A 6303-nucleotide genomic window follows, 5' to 3' on the forward strand; every position below is an offset into this window, starting at 1 on the left:
ATACTCATTCCATTGGCAAAAAATCTTATTTACCTGCTCAAATCAAGGGCAAATACATTTATTTCAAGAATATTTTACTTATTTTAGGTCTCTTTTTGCAGTTTGTGCTCACTCCCCAAACACACACACACACACACACACTATTAAACACTAAGTTTTTGCCTCACCAAGGATCCTGTCTCACTTTCTACATCTAATCCCTTAAATGGCCTCTTAAGCATTTATGTTGTTGCAGGCACTAGAATTTCCCGGAAACTCTACGCGCGTAAATCCATGTGAGTGTGTTACTGCGTGCCTTTTTTTAACATCAGTGTGTGTTCCCTGTTCTGCGTGCATGCTTTGGTATTTACAGGCTGTCTGCTCTGATTAGTGGCTTTCCCAGAGTCCCTTTCGAAGGTTTGTAACAAGGTGCTGTTTGGGGTCGTTACGAGGTCAATGAATAAAAGAGTGGAAGAAAGAGCAAAACACGTTGGCAACTTTGCTGCAACGGCGAGGAAAATAAATCACGGGCCACCAGGCAAAATGAAGGAGAGGGAGAACAATGGGCTGCGGAGTGCAGAGGAGGGTTGTGTAATAGGAAAATGTTGCTCTGTGCCATCGTGCAGCCGCCTGTGTTGTGGTGAAACACTCGTCTCTATCAGGGATGAGATTTCTTAACAGGCGATGTGTTTATGATGCAAATCAGCAGATGTGAAAGCCGCAGCAGCACCACAAGGGTTGTTTCTTAGAGGATGAGATGATGCTTCAAAAAATCTGAGAGGCTGCTGACAACAGGTTATGTGACTTTGGAGTTGAAAACCAAGAAAAAAGACCTGCTGGGGGAAAAAAATTACCCTGTAGGTCCACTGATGATCATGACAATCCTTGATCATCCCAACAGTTTTGTCCTGGAGGCTGAGGTGATGTAGTCCTAGTCTCAATCTCAAGTCTGGATAAATTCAGACAAAAACTCTTTGCTTAAAGGTGCATAGAGCAAGTTTTGAAGTTATATAGTATTTATTTTCTTTCCCATACATGCCCTCACAACTGTCTGACGTGTAAAATGAGTTATCCTCTATTTACCGCAGCTGCCTTTATAGGCTGGACATTCAGTTCATGAGAGAGTAACTCAGGCTGAGTCCTCTGGGTGAGCGCTCTTGTTCACCTGCTACTTTACTGAATCTCCACCATAATCGATGCATTAGCAAGAGAACAGGGCCTAACTTCAATATTTATAGCTTTCTTACCGCAGAAGACATCACGGCTCTAAACAGAAGACATGTGCAGTCGCAACGTATGGAGGTGAGACTTGGCGCTGTGACTCCAGAGACAATGCTGATAAACGGGCAGAAATGGTGCTTATGATGCAGAGAAGGAACTTTAGTTTATGCAACTCTCAGGATGAGACCCTTTTTATTTATTTTTATTTTTATTCTGTCACAAGGCTGCACTGTGAGGCAGTTGTTTGCACTGTTGCTTTGCAGGAAGAAGATTCTGAATTCAAAGCCCAACATGTACTCCCGAAGACCTTTGACTCTGAAGTGGCATCAGCCATCTTCTATAATATGCTCTTTTGCAGCAGCAGCTTATCTGTAGCTGAGAGGAAGCAGCTGGATAAGCTCATTAGGAGACCAGCTCTGTCCTGGGATGCCCCCTGGACCCTGTGCAGGTGGTGGGAGACAGAAGGACTGGGAGAAAAATACCATCACTGATGGACTATACCCCCGTGCATGGAGCTGCTGCAGAGCTGGAGAACTCTTTCAGTGACAGACTGCTGCATCTTAGATGCACAAAGAAGTGCTTCCGCATGTCCTTCCTCCCAGTTGCTTTTAGACTTTATAATCCTTGTTGCTCATAACAAACCCAATAAGTGATTACAACATGCTAATGGTTGCACAGTTTCTGATCTGATCAATAATTGTGTACACTGTCTCTCAGATGTAAATGTCCATTTCCACATGGTTTAGCTTCTCTGAGGTGTTTGCTTATACAAACATGCATGTTGCATAGTTTTATCACATCATTCTACAGAAACTTCAGGAGGGGCTTGACTGAACAAGGTCCTTTTTTTAGTAACATGTATATCTGACTGTCGTCAGCATAAAAATGAAAGGAGAGAGTATTGAACCCAAAGGAAGCAAAACAAGAGGAAAAAAAGCAACGGACCAAGGACTGAGCCCTGAGGAACCCCATAATGTAGAAGACATGGTTCTGTCTGACAAATAAGACCTAAACCATTTTTAAACAGTACCACTAAAACCAAGTTGTCGGCATATGAGATAATAAAATATTGTGGTCGGCTATATCAAAAGCAGCGGTACTCTGTACTCTGTACCATGCTGAGTTTAAAAACCTGACTGAAAAACCTTAACAGTCATTTGCTCTTCTAAAAAGGGCTTGACCTGGGAAAGGACCACTTTCTCTAAAACTTTAGAAATAAAAGGCAACCAGGAGAAAGGCCTAAAATTTGCTAAAACTGTTTAGTCAAGGCCAGGCTGCTTGAGGAGAGAATTGGCTGCTGGCTTTCCTCTATTTAACTTGAATATTGAATTTAGTCTTTCACATAATGTATGCTTTTTCACTTTAACATTTCTTTTTCATTATCATCAATTGTGAACTGCACAATGTTTCTATTTTGTTTTTCCTTTCTGAAAAGCTCATGCTCTTTTACTTTAGAACTTAACCATAAATTAGCCTTTTTATTAAATTACTTGATCTAGTGTAACTCTGGTGTGCCCTGTTTGTGTGTTTTTGCCACTGACACGCCTGAATTTCCACATTGTCAGACAATAAAGATATTTCTATTCTATTTTCAATGCTTGCATGCATTTTGTGTTGGTGCTGCGGCTTTTCTCCACATTCGGAAACCATCACCGTCAGGTTAACTGGCCACTTAAATTGCCCTTTGGTATGAGACTCTGTTCAGGGTGAACCCTGCCCCTCACCCAATTACAGATGGAGATCGGCCCCCCAAGGTCCTGTACAGATTACCGTGTATAAACGATGGATAGAGCAATGGATTTTTTTCCTCTCACTCCATAATAGTGCCATCTCCAGTGTTCTAGTTTCTAAGGAATATTCTGTTATCATTCAGTTTATGTCTCCAGGTCATCGTGCAGAGCTTCTTTCTTTAGCTCCACAGGGTATGGTGAATCATACCTTTCATTAAGCATTATTCTATATGTCAGTTATCCAGTTTCTCTTAATTTTGCATTAAAACTGACATTATATTACACGTTTCTATGTGTTAAAGTGTATTATTCATGCAAGTATGTCCGCGTGTTTGTGGGTCTTTTCCAGCAGAGCTTTTATTCCTTTCAGTTTTGCTAGTATTGCCGTTGCTTTTCTTTTTCTCGTGTAAGATAAATAATTTAGCCTTCCCTCTGAGGCAGAGAGAAGAAACGGGACTTTCATGAAAAGAAATAAGGGTCACGAGCTCGCGTATTGTCTTACAGGCGAGAGGAGGAAAGCACAGAAAGCAGCCTTTGCTCTCCGGTGGCGCATAAAAGCCCCGGCCACTCTGCAGCCCGTGCGCACACACAAATCATGCCTCATCAGCTGTGTGCGGGCAAGACGGAAGATTGAGCTGCCGCATTTGCATTTTGCTTAGAGTGCTTGGCACACAAACAGGATCTCTTGTTAGCGAGTAACAAGAATAATGGATGACATCCTGCTAAAATATCGACATGTCCCCCTGAGCTGGAGAGCTGTTTCACGGCAGCAAAAAACAACAACAGGCACCCAGGATACTTCAGCACATGTAATTGGTGTCTGAGATGAATGCATAAATGTTTCATCCTAAATAAACACATTTTTTTCGACAAAGGCTGAGGAGGTGTATTCTTGAGCGCCTAAGTAATAATGCTTCCACGCGTCAGAGAGTATTAGCTTAACCACGCTTTCCAAACTGAGCTACTTAACACCTCCGGCTCTCTGGTAATACAACACTCCTCCTCCTCCTCTCCCTCCTTCAGCCTTCCTTGCAGGGGAGGCTGAGCTGGCCGTCCATGAAGGTTGCTGCCTCAAGGAAAAACACAAACCTGCTAAAAATATCAGATTCAGCTCTGTGTGGCTTCTTTTAATTTGCCCAGAACGATATAAGAAATTAAAATAGTTTCAAGAACCCTGCTGGACATGCACATGGGCTTTTGTCTCATTGCAAAGTGCTCATTGACTTTTCACCTGGAAGTTGTCTTAACACCCTGTTAACTGATTATTCACAAATCTTCTTGTGAAGAAAGACTAGCGTGTAAGAAGATAAGAGTCTTACTCTCTCCAGGTGACGTCCCTCAACACCAGGCACAGGATTTGTCGTGTTTGCATGAGAAGTCCAGCGGATTTTCACTTAAAGCTATAGTTGGTAATCTTGTACAGAAACACGTTTTGTAATACTGCGTAAAATCGTCCTTCCAACTTGAAAGTAGTCGATACGTTATGTATTCAGAAAAAGGAGGTAAAAAAGTCAACCTCTGTGGGAGCTGCAGGGCTGTGAAACCTCTAACCAATCAGGAATTGGTCAAAGTTTTGTTCCTGCTCTCACCCCCCTCTGTATCACTTTATCTATTGGTTGACCAACATATTAATAATTCTGACGCGCTCACCTAACTCCAGTCTGCGTGCTCGTTCCCTCATAGTCTCCGCTTGCTGGCTGCGGATGCGCACTTCTAGTGTTTATGTATCTGGTTAGCTTAGCGGTTAGCTTAGCGGTTAGCTAAGCGGTTAGCTTCCGTGTTAGCCATTCATTGTAGCTCCGCTGCTCTCATTGTAGACTTTGAACATGGCTGAGAGTCGCATGAAGCAAACTGCGTACAAGTTTGTAAGAAGAAGAGGAAGGCCTCATTACAACGAAATAATAATAAAAATCAGCGATCTTTAGGTAGGATGAATCCTATGTGGAAAACAATTTGATAAACACAAACTGTGGATCAAAAGTTGGTTTTACGTCCTCACCTTAAAAATAAGAAGAAAAACAAAAACAAAAAAAACATTTTTTGTTGTGAAGTTAAAATAACAGTTGTGGTTTGGGTGGATTCTGGTATGACATTTTGTATTTTTGTGAATATTTGTGCATGTTTATTTTCTACATAGTTGTTGTTTTTTAAGGCTTAATTTTGTCCAGATGTCAGTTTCCCTGATCTGGTTCTGGGTCAATTTGTCCTTTTGCCCATCCGTGCCTCCATTTTAGCCTCATGCACAAGCTGCCATGTGCATCCCTTCATAAATCCCTTTTGTAGCTGTAAACAAGCCATATTGTACCCAAGTTAAACAACATGCAAATTATTTTCCTGTATAATTAGTATTTTCCAAAATTCTCAACTTATTGAATTGAAGATTGAATTTACTTTTTTATAACGTGCCTTTAAATGACATGTATCATGAACTGGAGCTATACAAACACACTGCATTTAATTGGTGTTCTCAAATTGCTGATTTTAAATGATACTGACATGAATGGTTCCTGCTCCATGAGAAAGTTTCCAGATTCTCCAAACTCTCACCAGTTTCACGACTGTCAGACAGTGACACCTCAATTTAACAAACTATCCCTTTTAATTATGGATTATCTTGAGGGTGACGCTTTATTATTTAGAAGAAATTATCATTAAGTGCCTTGCATCTAAATCCAAGACATTGTGTTTGCCTGCATGTATTGGCTGAACATTCCTCATTAATTTTTCACCACTGAAGAAAGGTGGGTCATTATTAATGCAAGTGCCCTCAAGTTCTGATAACAGTTGGAACTCTCTGTAGAACGCATCTTTGGACCTTTATGCTGTACCGCCGTGTTTCTCTGTGGACATCGTGTTCTTTTTGTGTTGAACATATCCCACAGAATTATGACCCAAATCTGTAGACCTTAGCCACATCCGAATGCTGTCTTTGGAAAAACCCGACTCCCTATTCCCGACACATGAAGATTGCAGGAGGCCGTTGTCACGGGTAGAACACTGCCAGACTTTGTTGGAAAGTCCTGCAACTCCTCCAGCATCTCATAAAGTTGACGCTGTTGGCTTCTTGTGACTCTCAGCCATTTTCAAAGAATACGGTCAGAGCACTGAACACTGAAGCTAACCGGTAAGCTAACTGCTAAGCTAACTGGATACATAAACACTAGAAGTGTGCAGCCAGCAAGCGGAAACTAACAAGGAACGAGCGCCCACATTGGCGTTACGTGAGCACGTCAGAACCAATAGATTAAATGATCCCCCTGGAACTCGAAGCCGAAAGAAAATCGTCTGGTTTACCTTTAAATGTGGGAAAAGTCAGGAAAAATCCAACTAAGACAGCTGAACCTTACTTTAACCCCCCCCCCACCCACCACCC

Source organism: Fundulus heteroclitus, chromosome 18 (assembly GCF_011125445.2).
Source record: "Fundulus heteroclitus isolate FHET01 chromosome 18, MU-UCD_Fhet_4.1, whole genome shotgun sequence".
NCBI classification, from domain to species: domain Eukaryota; kingdom Metazoa; phylum Chordata; class Actinopteri; order Cyprinodontiformes; family Fundulidae; genus Fundulus; species Fundulus heteroclitus.